This window comes from Tenrec ecaudatus, chromosome 9 (genome assembly GCF_050624435.1).
Source record: "Tenrec ecaudatus isolate mTenEca1 chromosome 9, mTenEca1.hap1, whole genome shotgun sequence".
Taxonomy (NCBI): Eukaryota; Metazoa; Chordata; class Mammalia; order Afrosoricida; family Tenrecidae; genus Tenrec; species Tenrec ecaudatus.
The window spans coordinates 29,856,989-29,875,081 of NC_134538.1; the positions used below are offsets into that span (position 1 = coordinate 29,856,989).

The window sequence follows — 18,093 nt, forward strand, 5'->3', positions numbered from 1 at the left end:
GACTGGCCCCCCAACAAAGCCAGGACTCTAAGTCCCAAGAACGTGTGCCCAGCTGAGCAGACCAGGGCCAACCCTTCCGGGTTTCCTTCCCACTGTCAGGCCGTAAACCGTAGTGACTCAATAGAAGGATTCGTACCCAGGCAGTCCCAAGATGGCGACGGCACCCCTTGGAAAGCCACCGAGAGGCGGGCCACCTCCCCTTTCCAACCGCCCCAGCGCCTGCGAGGACGGCTGGCGGGAAGGGGGCGGACCGGCGAGCGAGGGCGGCTAGGCGTGCGTCGCCGCTTGGCGCCCCCTCCCGGAGCCCTAGCCCGGCCCGGCGCGCGCGCTGCCTGTCGGGATACTTGGCCCGCCCAGCAAGTTCTCTCAGCCAGCGCCGCAGCCGCGAGAGCCGCGTTTCTCCCAAGATGGTGGCGCAGGGTTCAGGGTGACTACAGGAGACGACCGGGCCCTTCTGCCTCTCGCCAGGCTCCCCACGCTCCGCCCTCCGTTCGCTCGCCTCCTCGGCCTCCGCGGAGTCAGCTGCCGGCCGGGACGCCCGCCGCCCGCCTTCGCTGCCGTTCTGTGCTTCCCCTCGGCCGACCTCGCGCCGTCGGCCCCAGGCGGCGGCCTTCCCAGAGCACCTCCTCGGAGCCGCTCGGCCTAGCGCCGGCCCGGCGGCCTCTGCAGCGCGGCTTGGACCCGCGGCGGCGGGGCGGCGCCTGGGGACGAGCGCGGGGTCTGTGGCGGCGCTGGCGTTTCCTCGGCCGGCCGCGGGCTTTGGAGAAAGAAGCCTGGGTCCCGCATGAGCCACGGCGGTGGCGGCAGCTTCGACGGGGAAAGAGGCGGTGGCGGGCGGAGGCGGCGGGCTAGAGCGACCACGACCAGCGAGGCGGCTACCGCTGCGAGGGCCGCGGCTCGGCCGCGGGGGCGACGGCAGGTCAGTGTTTCCGGAGGGGCCTGCCGGGGAGGCCGGGCGGCGCGGAGCCGCGGCCCGGCCTCCTCGCAGCGCACTTTCCGGGCCGGGGCCGGGCCCCTCCCCCTCTGGGAGTGTTGGTTTTTTGGCGGGGGGTCTGGAGGGGACCGTGCCAGTAGTAGGGCCACTGGTGGCTGCGCCGGCCCCGCCTAACTGTCAGTTCTGGCGGAGCGCAGGCGGCCAGGGGCCGGCATGGGCCGGGGCGGGGCCGGGTCGGGCCTGCGCTGGAGAACCGGCCCGCCAGAGCCGTAGGCTCTTTGCCTCGAAGGGGCAGCCCCTTCTCGGTGTTTTCGTTTTCGAGAAGTCTCTAGGCTCGTGCTTGGAGGGTTGGGCTCTGGGTTGGACCGGTGGGAAACGCCGATGGAAGCAGCAGATGGACCGACTAAACGCCGTGGTGTCTGTTCACTGACTGTGTGTGTGTGTCTCGAGTCCATGGATTCTGGAGTTCATCGTGAGCTGGCCTTTCCAGGGTCTGTGTTAAATGCAAGTCTGCAAGCAGTTAATCAGTTGACGTTGCTTCCCCCGTCCCCTTTCTGTTGAGAAAATGCAAAGTAAAGTTTCCTCGGCTTGGTACGGAGATGTGTTTGGTAAAATCCAAAGCGAATGTGCCGAGTTGTTTAGTCCATAAAGCTTTAAAAACAAGTTTTATTAGAGGTGCTTTGGTGAACTTATAATTGACGCTTACGCGTTAAGTGGCTGGGGTGCTGTGAAAAAATGTAAACTGTCTTGTAGTTAACAATGCAAAGTTTTCTTCAGAATAAAAACCCGACTAGACTTTGGGATCGTTGTGTTGGCCGCAGCATTGAGAGAAACAGCAAATATTTGTAGGGGACTGAGTGGGGCTTGAAGTAGAAAAGAAACGACCTGAAGCTTAGAAGTATTAAAATATTATTTGTCAATACATCTTGCTTAGTGGACTGAACCAAGTAGGTGAGAGAAATGTTTTTCTCAAAATTTCTGACCTCTTAAGTACTCTTACTTAGCTGAGTATCTTTTTAAGTCATAACAATTTAGAATTTAAGAGAAATAAAGATTTGTCGTAGTATGTCGAGTGAAAAATAGCTTTAGATAGAATAAGACCATGAGACTTTGTATTCCTGGTAACAGTTACAGCCTTGAAACCCACAGGGGCAATTCTACCCTGTCCTGCAGAGTCGCTGTGAGTTGGAATCAGTCAATCGCAGTGCGCTTGGTTTTGGTCTAAGTCTTAAGCAACTGTGGTGTTAAGCATTGGGCTGCTTGCTACCCACCAGTGCGGTGACTTTCTGCTCCCATAAAGGTTTTACAGCCTCAGAAATTATGGAGCTGTTGGACTCTGCCCCAGAGGGTTGCTGTGAGTCAGACTTGACTAGATGAAGTTTGTTTTAAGTCTAAGCTACTTAACCACATTTTTAATGAAATAGGTCAAAATACGTAGCAACTTGGATTTCAGCTCATCTGTGCATAGATTTATTCCAAACAACACATGTTAAAAATGCCTTTGCCATCAGTGGATGGCTGCAGACAAGTTCTCGCAATAGTGTACTTGTCTTAGATGTGCTACTGTTGTGAGAAAAAAATCCCATCAAAACAGCTTCTGAGTAGATTTGCTGGACCAATTAAATTCAAGGTAGAGAAGTGGGCACAGAAAGCTATGGTGCCATTTTTGGGATTCGGGGTGGGGTGGGTAAACTTGATTGTTCTCTAAGGACACAGAAATTCGATTATAAAGAAGTTTTAAGAAAATTAAAATTTTCGATGGTGTGGAAAAGATCAGGAAAGTTGTACGAAGGAATTATTTCCACCTCAACAATATACCTTCTCTTTTTGAAGTTGGCAAGGGCTATCCTATGAGAATTTAACTGGGAAACCTTAACCAATTCTTTTTTTAAAAATACTTTTGTAGGGGGCTCTTAACATCTCTTATCATAATCCATACATTCCTCCAGTGTCAAGCACATTTGCACATATGCCGGAATCATCATTTTCAAAGCATTCTCCTCCCACTTGAGCCCCTGATATCAGCTCCCCATTTCTTTCCCCTCCCTCCCTTGCACACCTACCCTCATGAAGCCTTGATAAGTTATAGATTATTTTTTCCCTATCTTAAATAGTCCTCAGTCAGGAAACCTTAACTAATTCTTACAGCCCAATTCTTTCCTCTTCAAACATCTTCTGCTTCTAGAACTCAAAGGACATTTCAAAGGAGCAGGATTTGAGCCAGGGATGACCAGACTACTTTTTCCACATGTATATCAAAGTGCAGGATTCTTTGGGGGGGAGGTTTAGAGAAGGGGAACTTCAGAAGTACGTAGACTTAAATGTGAGATATGTTGAGAAACAATAGCTACATATTGTTTAGCAAACATTTATTTGATTTTGTAGCAATACAATATCAGTGGTGTTGCTGATAGGGTTTAAGAATGACAGGGAAACTCTAGAAATACTAAAAAGTATTGCAGGAAAAAAAGCAAACCAAGAATTAATGACTATAAAATTAGAGTCTGCAAGTTTTAATTGTGTCAATATATTTTTTTTTATTATTTTATTTAAAAAAAATTTTTTTTGTGTGTCGATATTTTTTTAATCATCAGGTACATAGTCACTGAGTTATGCCTCATCTGAAAATAACATCAGTGTGCACACTAGTATGTTCACTGTCTTCTGGAATTGTCTCTTGAACAGTTTATTTTTATATATATAGAGAGAGGGAGAAAATATAATGTTTTGATTCCTTTTAGTGGTTTAGCAAACTGCTTTCATTGTTCCTAAGTTTTAAAAATCATAGCTAAAAGAATAATTTCATAAATAAGGGTATTTCCATGTTAGACATAAGAGAAAACGGTTTTCATTCTACTTGTTCAGTTTGCACAAGATTTATTGGGTGAGTACAGTGATTTTGATAATGTAACATTTTAAGTAACTTTTCCTAAAAACTTAAGGTCACTTGTTTTTAAGTCTTTCCTCACCTCTTTCTCTCTCACACACAAACTGCTTTTCTCAATATTGAAGGCAGTGAAATAATCCAGAACTAAATCATATCAAAATTTTTCATTTTAGAAACTTGAAATGATGAACCCACTTTTATGAAAATAACACATAGGGGAACTTCATTGCCAATGCTTTTCCAATCTTAGGGCAGTTTTGTGAACTCAGCATCACCCACCTCCTAACTGCTAATTTAAGAGTATTGTTTTACCATTTTATACAACTGTCTGGCATATTTCAGTGCCTGCTACTTGTGTGGGTGTGTGTAAGTATGAAATACATAATTTTAAAATAGTTTACATTGCCACTTATGAAGTATTTTTCTGGGATGATTATCTTGTTATAGATTAGATTCATATTCATCTTAAAACTGAACTTGATCATCCATGAAGTCAGCTACTCCAGTCTCCTCATTTTACACAAGAAATTAAATACAAAAGCTTTAAAGTAGTTTTCTTAGAGTCACCCAGATGGCAGAGCCAGAACCAGCATTCCAATCTCAGATTCCCAGTTTAGGGCTCAGTCCACATTGGGACATATTCTATCCTACCTTTTGGATGTAGTCGTTATACATGTATTTTCATTACCACTCATCATTTTGGAGATAACATGAACATTTTCCATGCTTTTAAGAAAGGGTAACAAGATGCCATCAACTTTTAATGACCCTAGCAGTTAGTTCAGGAAAGGGAGCTTTTTCTTCTAATAAAGTATAATTATATTAAATATAGATGGTACTTAATATAGTAATCTAGAATGTATTCTAATGTAGCTCACCTATTTTAAGCACTATTGAGGGCCACAACAATTTTTAACCCTGAATTTTCTTTTCTTTTTTTTTTAAAGTTTTATTAGGGGCTCATATAACTCCTCTTATCACTAGGGACTCATACAACTCTAATCATAATCCATAAATACATCAATTGTGTAAAGCACATCTATACATTCTTTGCCCTCATTTTCAAAGCATTTTCTCTCCATTTAAGCCCTTGGCATCAGGTCCTCTTCCCCCCCCACCTTCCCACCCCCCAATGAACCCTTGATAATTTATAAATTATTATTTTGTCATATCTTGCCCTGTCCGACGGCTCCCTTCACCCACTTTTCTGTTGTCTGTCCCCCAGGGAGGAGGTCACATATAGATCCTTGTAATCGGTTCCTTCTTTCCAACCCACTCACCCTCTACCCTCCCAGTATCGTCCCTCACCCCCCTGGTCCTGAAGGTATCATCCGCCCTGGATTCCCTGTGCCTCTAGCTCCTATCTGCACCAGTGTATATCCTCTGGTCTAGCCAGACTTGTAAGGTAGAATTTGGATCATGATAGTGTATGTGTGTTTGGGGGGGCGGGGAGGGAAACTAGGGGAAAGTTGTATTCTTCATCGGTACTACATCACACCCTGACTGACTCATCTCCTCTAGACCCCTCTGCAAGGGGATCTCCAGTGGCCGACAAATGGGCTTTGGGTCTCTACTCTGCACTTTTTGGTAAGATTTTTTTCTGATGATGCCTTATACCTGATCCCTTTGACACCTCGTGATCGCACAAGCGGGTGTGCTTCTTCCACGTGGACTTGTTGCTTCTGAGCTTGATGGCGGCCGCTAGCTTACCTTCAAGCCTTTAAGACCCCAGACGCTATACCTTTTGATAGCCGGGCACCATCAGCTTCCTTTGCCACATTTGCTTATGCACCCGTTTGTCCTCAGCGATCGTATCATGGAGGTGTGCAACCAATGATATAATTTTTTATTCTTTGATGCCTGATAACTGATCCCTTCAGAATCACGTGATCACACAGGCTGGTGTGTTCTTCCGTGTGGACTTTGTTGCTTCTGAGCTAGATGGCCGCTTGTTTATCTTCAAGCCTTTAAGACCCCAGACGCTATATCTTTTGATAGCTGGGCACCATCAGCTTTCTTCACCACATTTGCTAACTCACCCGCTTTGTCTTCAGCGGTTGTGTCGGGAGGGTGAGCATCATAGAATGCCAGTTTAAAAGAAGTATTCTTGCATTGAGGGAGTACTTGAGTGGAGGCCCAAATGCCCTTCTGCCACCTTAATACTAAACACACACACACACACACACATACATATATGCACATAGATCTATTTCCCTATCCTCATATATACATATTTTCATATGTACATGTCTTTGTCTAGACCTCTGTAAATGCCCTTTCCCTCCCAGCTCTTTCCTCTATTTCCCTTGACTTTCCTCCTGTCCCACTATAATTTTCCAACCCCACCTGGGTTTCAGCTATACCTCTTCATTACATTACCCTTGATCATTCCCTACCAGGCCTGCCATACCCACCTCACCACCAATTTGGATCACTTGTTCCCTTGTCCCTGGGTTTGTTAACACCACTTCCTTACTCTCCCACCTCCCCCTATCCCATGTCCCCCTGGTCCATTGTTTTTCCTCCAGATTGTTCATCCAGCCTATCTTATTTAGACAGACCTGCAGAAATAATAACACGCACACAAACAAGACAGCAAAACAAAGCAACAGTATGCAACAAAACAACAGCAAACCAATGACAAAGAACAAAACAAAAAACAAAACACAACAAGAAAGAAAAGCTTGTAGTTAGTTCAGGGATCGTTTGTTGGCCTTTATGAGTGTTTTCCAGTCCAGTCTGTTGGGGGCGCCATGTCCTGGCCCCAAAATCCACCTTCAGCATTCCCTGGAGACCTTGCTGCTCCATTCCCTTGCTGTTCCGCTGCACTCCCCTAATGCTTTGCCTTGGTGTGGTGGGATCAGGTCAGGTGCAATTCCCACACTGTGTCTCTGGTGCTGTTCCCTGTGTCGCCATGGGTCACTGAGGGGCATCATTTCTCATAGTGGGGCTGGCGATGTGGTCCTCTCTGTGGACTGGCTGCTCTAATTGGGGTCATGGTCCTCAAGGCCTGGTGGGCCAGGTAACCCTGAATTTCCATTGAGATGTTTGAAAATACTTAAAGAAACTATATAAATGAATTCTTTTTAATGAAATGACAGTAATAAATGTGCAATGAATATCTTTTCCAGCAATATGTATATATATATATATCTTTGGCAGTTTTCATTTCAGAAATGCCATATCAGGTACAGACCTTTAACAAGTAAATAACTAGGAATGTAAAAGGTTATTAAGTAGTAGGTCTATCTGGGATGACTTAACCAATTCCAGTCTTTTAAAAGAATTCTACTTTAGTAACTTTCTTGAATGTATAAAGGTTGTCTTAGAATTGCCCTTGTGGACTGTAGACACTAACTAATTTATATAATCTTAGTGATTAAAATAATTTTCATTTCCCTTCAAATCAAATGTACAGGAAAGCCAGACAATGTAACACAGTTGTGTGTATTATCCAGACAAACTTAACATTTTTGTCTTTTGTGTGCTTTCTTTATCCCCTCTGAAATGGATGTTCTTTATTACCCTCCCCAAGACCCCTTCAAAGATATCTATCACTGAAGACTGTACTAACTGCAGGAAATTTTTTCTCCACAGTGCCATGCCATCAAATACATTTTTCTGACTTAAAAAGACATAAGCCAAAAACCAAAAACCAAGCCAAACATTATTCATAGTAATCCTATAGGACAGGGTAGAATTATCCCCTGTGAGTTTCTAAGACTGTAGCTCTGTATGTTAGTAGAAAACCCCATCTTTCTCACTCAGATCGATGGTGGTTTTGTACTACTGACCTTGTGGAATGTAGTCCAATGTGTAACCACTAGGGCTCAGGCTTGGAAACACATAGGGCAATTCTACACCTTTAGTAAGGTCTCTATGAGTAGAAATCAACCCAGAGGCAGCGAGTTTTGAGTTTTTTATACATGTCATATAAAATAGATGCTCAAATGGGTTATATTTATTGTTTTAACTGAACAAAAAGTTAAAATATATATTGGGAGGCACAAATGATTAGTGGTTTGGCTATGAGCTAAAAGTTTGCCAGTTCAGCAGTACCACCCAGACGCACCTCGGATGAAAGACCAGGGATCTACTTCCGGAAGGTAATAAGCTACGACAGGCCAGTGAAGCACACACAGTCCTACTTTGCACATTCACGGTTGCTGTGAATCAGAATTGATTTAATGGCAACTGCTTAAGTTCTGATTTTATTTTTTTTTGGCAAGCGTATCAATATAGGTGCATAATAATAAATTCCTTAGAAAAATGTGCTAAGATAATAAGGTGGAAATAAGTCCTAATGACCCAGTAGCATTACACATAAAACACAATTGGGCATTTTATCCTTTTCTTTCCAGGAACATATTTTATTTCTTGAAGTGATTAATTTTCAACCAATTCTTGGTACAGTGACTGTATTTCAAAGACGATTGATACTTCCTGCATCATTCAATAGTTTGTCCACAGAACCCTTCAATATTGCAACTTGGGACTTTAATTTTTTTTCTCCCAGTTCTTTTAGTTTGAGATATGCTGATCATGTTCTTCCTTTTTTAGCTTTCTAACTCCAGGTCTTTGATTATTTCATTAGTATACTGTATTTTGTCTTTCGAGCTGCCCTTTGACAATTTCCTCTTCAGTACTTTTCACCCTTCCACTTGCTTTAGCTATATCTGTTTTTGTCTCTTCTGACATCCACCTTGATCTTTCTCTTATCCTTATAGCCTTCAGTTTTCTTGATGACATCCCACAGCTCTTCAGGTTCTCATTAGTGTTCAATGTTTCAAATCTATTTCTGAGTTCTCAAAAATTTAGATAGGATGTACTCAAGATTATATGTTGGGTCTCGAGGACTTATTTTTTTGAGCTTTAACCTGAACTTACGTATGAGTAGTTGATGGTTTGTCCAATGGTTGGTCTCTGCTTTTCTTTTGGCTGCTAATAATGAACTTCTCCATTGTCTCTTTTTGAAGATGTAGCTGATTTGATTCTTGTGAATTACATCTAGTGAGGTCTATGTATATACACACTGTTGTTGAACAATGGTATTTACAATGAAGTGTTCATTGATCTTGCAAAATTCTGTCATGCGATCTCTAGTTTTGTTTCTATCACCAAGGTTGTATTTTCCAACTACTGTTTGTTCCTCTTTGTTTTCAAGTTTGCATTCACATCTCCAATAAGTGTAAATGTATCTTGATTGTATGTTTAATTTCAGACTGAAGAAGTTGGTAGAATTCATCAATTTCTTCAAAACTAGCATTAATTGTTCATAAATTTGAATAATAGCTTTATTTACTTACTTGTAGGTGTATAAATATTATCCTATCACAGACGCTATCTCAAGATCTTTCCCCACCTCCCCAAGATCTCTTAATGATATTAAAGATGTCTTTTTAAATGATTAATGTTATGCCACTCTTCTTGAATTTCTCATTCTTGTCATAGTAAACCATAGACTGATTGTTTCAAAATGGCCAATTCTAGTCCATTTCAGCTCACTCAAACAAAATGCCATAGATTCTGATGCCATCGATTTTGACTGCTGATGATGCAGTAGGGCAAGGTAGAACTGCCAGTGTGGGTTTGGGAGACTAACTCATTTTGGGAGTAGAAAGCTTCTTAGTTTTCCTGTGGAATGCCTGGTGGTTTCAAACTGGTCTTCCTTACATTGAGTTGTGATCCATACTGAAGGCTGTGATCCTTGATATTCATCAGCAAGTGTTCAGTTCTTCCTCACTTTCACAAGCATGATTGTGTCATCTGCGTGGTACAGGTTGTTAATAAGCCTTCCTCAAATCCTGATGACACAAGCTTCCTCATATAATGAAAATGATGAGGGTATGAGAAATTGGAACCCTTATGCATTGCTATTGGGAGTGAAAAATGGTGTAGCCACTATGGAAACCAGTTTGGTAGTTCCTTAAAAAGTTAAACATATAATTACTATATAATAATTTCATTCTAATTATATACTCAGAAGGCTTGAAAACAAGGACTCAAAAAAGATTATTCACAAGTGCCAGTTGGTCAGAAAAACCTAAGAGCCCATAACCAGATATGGTATGCAGCTAATGGAATGTTTTGTGGTTACATGCTGTCCGGTTGGCTCTGACTCATCGCAACCCTGTGTACAACAGAGCAAAACACTGGCAGATCCTGCATCTCACAATTGTTTGACTTCATTATTGCAGCCATTGTGTCAATCTAACTCCTGAGGGCCTTCCTCCTTTTTGGTGCTCTTTCACTTCATGAACTGGTCTCTCCTCATGTCCAAAGTATGTGGGACAAAGTCTCACCATTCTTGTCTTTAAGGAACACTCTGGTTGTACTTCTTCCAAGATAGACCTGCTTATTCTTTTGGCAGCCCATGGTACTTTTAGTGTTCTTCAATACCTTTTTAAATTTTTCTTTGGTCTTCCTTTTTTATTATTAAAAAGTCATTTTATTGGGGGCTCTTACAACAATCCATACATCAGTATCAAGGACATATGTTGTTATCATTATTTTCAAAATATTTTCTTTCTACTTGAACACTTGGTATCAGCTCCTCTTTTTTCTCTCCCTACCCCACATTCCCACCCTGGTGACCCTCTGATAAATTATAAATTATTGTTATATTCATGTCTTCCTTTAGTGCCCAACTTTCACTGCATATGAAGCAATTGAAAATACCATAGCTTGGAGTCAGGCACACCTTAGTCCTCAAAGTAACATCCTTGCATTTCAAGACTCTAAAGAGGTCTTGTACAGCAGATTTACCCAATGCTGTGCATCTTTTGATCTCTTGACTGCTTCTTCCATGGCCTTTGATTGTGGGTCCAAGCAAGACAAAAATCCTTGACCACCTCAACCTTTTCTCCATTTTCCATGATAGTACTTATTTATTGGTCCAATTGTGAGGTTTGTGTTTTCTTTACATTAAGTTGTGATTGTGGACCCATACACTGTAGAAGTTGATCCTTTTCCTCTACTCATTCCATGCCTCCTATCTTATGGACAAGATCATAGGTTCTCAAACAACTTTTATACTCTAGCCCATAATCCAGGATATACAGAATAAGGCAATTTCCCCTGGATTATTCCATTGCTCCCCAAGTGGGCAGTATTGCCTACTGTAGGAAACTGGACTAGATAAAAGATAGCCAGTGGTGAACAGAAAAGTCAAGAAGGCATCTTCATTCAGTTAGTGAATGGGGCTCATGTGGCTTAAATAATTTCTTTACTGCTAGCTTAAAGATTCTATGAGAACAGTCAGTGTTGCCTTATTTTCACCTGTGCTTATTTTCAGGCATTTATGTGCTGGATGAATAAACTACCTTCTAGAGCAGCGGTTCTCAACCCGTGAGTCTTGGCCCCTTTGGGGGTTGAACCACCCTTTCACAGGGATCCCCCAATTCATGACAGTAGCAAAATACAATTATGAAGTAGCAACGAAAATCATTTTATGCTGGCGGGGTCACCACAACATGAGCAACTGTATGAAAGGATGGCGGTATTAGGAAGGTTGAGACCACTGTTGTAGGGCAAAGACGAAGTCTTTGTTTAGAAGGAACTAAGTTTATGTTGATGCCTGATGGTGTTATCATGTAAGCTGTGGACTGCTAACCACCAAGGTTGGTGGTTCAAACTTAATACTGGATCTTCAGGTATAAGGTGTGGCTATCTGCTTCTATAAAGACTTAAAAACCCTATATATATTTTTTACAAGGGATCTTGTGTGCGTATGGGTCGCTGTGTCTAGCTGACAATGTGAAATTGTAGTTGATCACTATAGTTCTTCCTCTTGATTAAAATACAATTCACTTAAGTGAATTCGAAATTCCTGTGACTACTCTAGTACTTGGGGCTTCACAATGCTCATGGGAAAATGTCTTTATCTTTTAAATGATCTCTCTACAAACTTTTTGAAGCCCCTTAATTCTTTTATAAAAAATTTAAGTAGGCTGGACCAGATATTTTAAGCTCTTTTTTTGTCTTGAAGATTAATGCTAGTAGATTAAAAATATGTATCATAAAATATTTAAAACATACAGAAAATAATATAGCAAATACCCATTTACCCACCATTCAGATATATAAATATTATATAGCATTTGATCTATTTTGGTGTCTGGCCATTCTACCTCCAAACCCCATTACCTTTTCTTCTTACCCAAGATAACAATTATCCTGAGATTCCTGGGTATGTTGTCTCTTTTATATCCTGTGTGGTGCAGTTAACTAACATTCTTGGCTAACAGAGGTTGGAAATTTAAACCCAACTAAGAGTGTAGTGGTTTGGTGTGTGAGGTTAACATCTAGATTAGGAGAATGGCGTTTCCCAGAGTCAAGGGAGCAGAGTAGTTCTAGTGGGTCTGGAAGGTGGGGTTAGAGCTGAGGGTTCTCCAACTAGAAGTAGGAGAGTGACTGATACCCATTAGGGTAATTGCTAGATGGCCTCAGAGAAGTGAAGATTATTTTCAAAACTTCAGAGCTAATGCGATTTGTTCTGCTAGATTTTGGACTTGCTTAGTACCATTATTCCTTCTTTACTTCTAGTTCTTTCCAATTGTAATAGAAATACCATATATACTTGTGTATAAACCGAGTTTTCAGCACAATTTTAATGCATTTTTTTGGGTAAAATTAGGTGCCTCAGCTGATATTTGGGTCAGCTTATACTTTAGTATATATGATATCTACTTTGTGTCAGTTCTACCATTGCACTTAGGAAGCAGACAACTTGTATTCTAGGTTTCTTAGGTTTCCAGATGAAGGTACATTTTACCCTAGGCTGGAGGAATATGCCCGATGTCTCAGCATATTTGTTTGAGATGATTCAGAAATTAGATTTTGGAATGGAAAATGATTTAAGACTTTTGAATTGTGTCCCCTCAAAATATGTGTTGTAAATCCTTACTTCTATGGCTATAATCTCACTTGGGGATGGATTTTCTTTGTTATATTATTAGTGAGGCACTATTGGTGTGCAATGTGAATAAAAAATAAGCAAGCAGAGATGGGGGAAGAGAAATGTGATACCACATGAAAATCATCATGGAACTAAGGGTAGCAGGTGGGAAGAGACTAAGGACCTTACCCCAGAGCCACTAAAAAGAAAGCCTCCCCTAGACACTGTACCCTGAATTTGACTTCTAGACTTCAAATTCACTTAATTGTTAAAGTCTCCTACTTGTGGTGTTTATAGTAGTACTGTTTATAGTAGTACTAGATAGCTAAGACAGAAGGTAAGACAAGTATATTACTAAGATCACTTGTTTGCTGCCATCCACTGAACTGCAAGATTTATTCACAAGAAACTTGAGCATGTATGAACTGGAACCCCAGTAACAGTTCTTTTTGACTTAGTTGTCTGTTGAGCTATAGGCAGTCCCCGGGAATTCAACTCATACTGTTATTTGTACTTGCCCTCACTCTGGAAGGATTGATCTAATTACTATTTATAACTAATTCTCCACCATAATCAACTACACGTGTTGCACGTGCAGTTTCAGACAACCTAGTCAAGTCAAACCCACTGCCATTAAATTGACTGTACCTGAGACTCAACTCTTAAGACCAGTAGAACGTTTTTTATTTTTAACACCTTTATTGGCATATAATTTACATACAGTTCAAGTGTTCAGTCATATCAAGCAGAGTTGTACAATCATCACTACAATCAGTTTAAAACATTTTCTTCATTCTTGTACTCGTTGTTAGCTCCCCGTTTCCCCCAACCTCTCCTGCCATCCCCCCAAGGAGCCAGTTACTGTCTCTATAGATTTACCTATCCTGGATTTCTTATACAGAAAAACATTAAAAAAACAATCAATCAAAAATTGACAAGAATAACAAACTAAAACATAAGACCCTCAATCGAAAAGAAAGTACAGTTCAAATGATAGGCGCTAAATTTTCACCTAACTGTGTACCCGTAACCATCCACATTTCAGTGCATTCTGCATGTCAGCAAAGTTACTCGCATTATTCTTCCATGGTGAGAGGGGCTTAATCCATATGTATTTCCACTTAAATTTTTTTTATGACTAAAACATTTAAAACTAGTCAAAAGGGTAAAGACTTCTTTTAGACTTAAAGACTTAATTAGAAAGGATTATTTATAACCTGGGCGACTGCTTCTACAAACACATGGAGCATATTTCCCTCATGTATTTAAAAAAATCACACCAGAAAGAAGTATTCTACAACTTTTTTGTTACTGATTCTTTACACATCATAAACTTCTTTTTTTGTATATTCACCACAAGCATCACCTTTTAGAATATTATCTTCACGCGCCCTACCCCCAATACCCCCAATAAAACAAAACAAAGCAAAACCTCATACCTATTAACAGTTTTTCCCATTTTCCTTTTTCATGTCCTTGAAACCATTGAGAGTACTGTCTGGCTTTTTTCACTACATCTACTAATCTAAAAGCTGTCAATTCAAACCCACTAGTGTTAGCAATCTGCTTTTGCTTTTAAAAAAAGTATTGGGGGAATCTTACACGTCTTATAACAATCCATTATTCAATTGTAATAAGCACACTTGTACATATTTTGCCATTGACATTTCCAAAACAGTTTCTTTCTACTTGAACCCTTGGTGTCAGGTTCTTTTTTCCCCCTTCTCTCCTCCTCTACTTCTGTTTTGTAACACAGTCAGCCTGAGTCATAATCTACTTGGTGCCATTGTTTTTTGTTTTGTTTTTAGACACCAGCATGTATAAACTGGAACCCAGAATTGGTGGATCGTATGATAATTCTGTGTTTAACATTAGGAACTCTCAAACACCTTTCCAAAGAGCTCTATCATTTAATAATCATCTTAAGTTGTTATTTTTTTATTCACTTTAAAGAGTATGAAGTATCTTGTTCCGATATTCAGTTCTTTTAATAACTGATGAAGTTATGTATTGATTGGTATTTGTATGTCTTAGAATTTTTGCTCAAACCCCTTGCCTATTAAACATTATGCTAAATTATATAAAAAAATTTTAACCACTGTACTATAATCTAGTATCCACTTAACAGAAGTTTTTTATTACTTGGAAGAGAAACTTTGTACTCCTTCAGCTGTGGCTCTTCTGCATCAGTCCCAGGTTTAAAAAAAAATTGCTTTTAAGTTTAATTCTGATAGTAACTTCATGTGTCAGTTTCCATTGGTTTTTAGTGGCAATAGTTCAGAAGTAATTGCCTACCTCCAGCAATCTTTTTTATATGTATGCATGTGTCTATTGTAGATGTTACATATCAGTGGGATAATAAATAATTTGATGTATTTCACTCAATGTAATGTCTTCAAGGTTCATCTATATCACAGTATGTATTAGACCATAGTTTCTCTTAAAGTTTCTGTGTGAATGCTCAGTGACAATAAGCCCATGTGTGTGTCAGTGTTTTGTAGTTTTCAGTGGCTGATTTTTTTCAGTAGGCTGTTTCTGTCTAGTAACTCTTCTGAGGCTCTTCTGGGTGAACTCAAACTTTACCTTTTTAAAAATTTTTATTTTATTAAAAAAAAATTTTTTTTCCGGCTCAGGAGAGCACGACAGCACCACATTCATTGGGGTGTTACTTTACCTTTTTATCAGCTAAATGTGCTCACAGTTTGTACCACCAAAGAGAAAATTATTTTTACCACTCCCTCCCCTCAAAACAAGAACAACAAACAACCCCAAACAAAAAAACCAGTTACCCTTGCATGGATTATGGCTTGTGGTGACACCATTTGTTTTGCAGGAGAACTGTGTACCATAGGGTTTTCATTGGCTTAACTTTTAAGATACCGAGTACCAATCTTGGGGTTTGTTACCACCAACTGGTTAGTAGCCAAGCATGGTGGCCCCATCAACAGTCATTGCTCAGTGTCTGTCAGGGTATGGTTCTATTATCAAATACCCAAATCCTGCTACTCAAATATGGTGTAGTATTTGCATATAAGCCAAGCATGTCTTCCTATATGTTTTAAGTCACCTGAAGATTACTTATATGAGGGAAAATGAAAATATAAGATAATGGTATTTAATGGAGTTTTTCTGTAACCCTTTTGAAGTTGTCTCATACCTAATAAATACAATGCAAGTACTTTGTAAATAGCACTTAATGCTTCCCTCTTAGCCCTTGAGAGATTGCTTTGACCACTTAAAATTGCAGCCCCCGGTGAGGGTTGGGGAAGAAATGGGGAGCAGGTAGCAGAGGCTCAAGTGGGAAGAGAATGCTTTGAAAATGATGATGGCAGCATGTGTGCAGATGTACTTGACTTACTGGAGGAATGTATGGATTGTGATAAGAGATGTAAGAGCCCCCAATAAAAGTATTTAAAAAAATTATCAAGGGTTCATGAGAGTGGGAAGGGGGGAAAAAAGAGGAGCTGATACCTAGGGCTCAAGCAGAAAGAAAATGTTTTGGAAATGATGGCAACATATGTACAAATGTGCTTGTTACAATTGATTTGTGGATTGCTATAAGAGTTGTAAGAGCCTCGAATAAAATGATTTATTAAAATTTAAGAAAAATAAAACAATGAAACCAAATGTTTAAAAAAATTGTAGCCCCCATGAGATAGTTTTGATCAGAGGTTAGCTGAATCTCGCATTGTAGAACTCACACATATGAAGTGCTTACTGTATGTACCACTGTTTATTCTTTTATTGATGGATGTTTGGGTTCTTTCCATCTTTTTGCTATTAAGTACTGTTGGTGTGAACATTCAAATACAAATAATTGTAGAGGAACAAGTGTTGGCATGCATGTGAAGAAATTGGAAACTTAGTGCATTGCTGGTAGGAATGTAAAATTGAGTAGCCATTGTAGAAAATAGTTTGGCACGTCTTTAAACAAATATAAAAATACTATTTAATCCAAAATTTTCACTCCTAGTTATGTAGAGACTCAGATACTTGAACAGCAGTGTTCATTGCGGCATTATTCAAATTGGGTTGCTTTTCTTTGGGATATTTGCCTGTAAGATTTCTTTATAAATTCTAGATACAAGTCTCTTATCAAAAACTGGATTTATAAATGTTTTATACCATTCTTTGGGTTGTCTTTTCACCTCTTCAAGGAATCTCTTGAAGCTCATATATTTTGTTTTATCAAAGTTTATTTGTTCATCTCTTCTTTTGTCACTTGTACATTTGGTAGTTAATACTGCTTAATTCAGCAGCACTAAGATTTATGCCTGTATTTTTTTCTAAAAATTTTCAGTTTCAGGGTTAAATTTAGACATACAATCCATTTTTAGTTCATTTTTGTGCATGGTGTGAGATAGAGGTTGAATTTTATTCTTTTTCTTATAGAAATCCAGTTGTCCCAGCACCATTTGTTAAAAAGATTTTCTTCCACATGGATTTAAAACATTTTAAATTAATCATTATTGGGGGCTCTTACAACTCTTTTAATAATCTATATATCAATTGTATCAAGCACATTTATTTGTACATGTTATCATCATCATTTCCAAAACATTTTCTATTTGAGCTCTTGGTATCAGCTCATTTTCCCCCTTCCTCTCCCACCCTCATGAACCCTTGATAATTTATAAATTATTTTTGTTTTCATATTATATACCGTCTGCTGTTTCCCTTTACCCATGTTACCATTGTTTGTCCTCCTGGGGGTGGATGGGTTGTATGTTGATGGGTTCCTCCTTTCTCCCCCTACATTTCCCCTACTCTCATGGTATCACCACTCATTGTTATCCCTGAGGGGTTTATCTGTCCTGGATTGTGTGTGTCAAGAGCTCTTATCTTACCAGTGTACATGCTCTGGTCTAACCAGATTTGTAAGATAGAACTGATAGTGGGGCTGGGCCGGGAGAAGTGGGGGCGGGGAGGAAGCACTAAAGAACTAGAGAAAAGTTGTGTGTTTTGTCGGTGCTATATTGCACCCTGACTGGCTCGTCCCTTCTTTGTGATCCTTCTGTGAAGGGATATCCAATTGTCTACAGATGGAGTCTGGTTCTCCACTCTGATCCTCCTTGTTCGAATTGAAATGGTTGGTTGTTTTGGGTCTTCTGATGCCTTGATACGTGATCCCATTGACACCTCATGGTCACAAGGGTTGGTGTGCTACTTCCATGTGGGCTTTATTGCTTCCCTGCTAGATGGTTGGTTGCTTGTTTAATTTCAAGCCTTTAAGAGCCCAGACACTCTATCTTTTGAAGCTGGACACCATCAGTCTTCTTCACCACATTAGTTTATGTTCCCATTTTGTCTTCAGTGATTGTGTTGGGAAAATGAGCTTCACAGAATGCCAGATTATTACAACAAAGTCATCTTGCG

The 18,093-nt window shown here is 40.3% G+C and overlaps 1 protein-coding gene across 2 annotated transcripts in view; it reads left to right on the plus strand.

Moving 5' to 3' along the window:
• The first annotated feature begins 368 nt into the window (after window positions 1-368).
• Window positions 369-18,093, plus strand: part of UBE3A (ubiquitin protein ligase E3A) — a 137,638-nt gene continuing 119,913 nt past the window's right edge. For both annotated transcript variants that reach the window (XM_075557959.1, XM_075557960.1), the window contains exon 1: window positions 369-919. The gene's annotated coding sequence lies outside the window, so the exon portion shown is untranslated. The remainder of the gene's footprint in view (window positions 920-18,093) is intronic.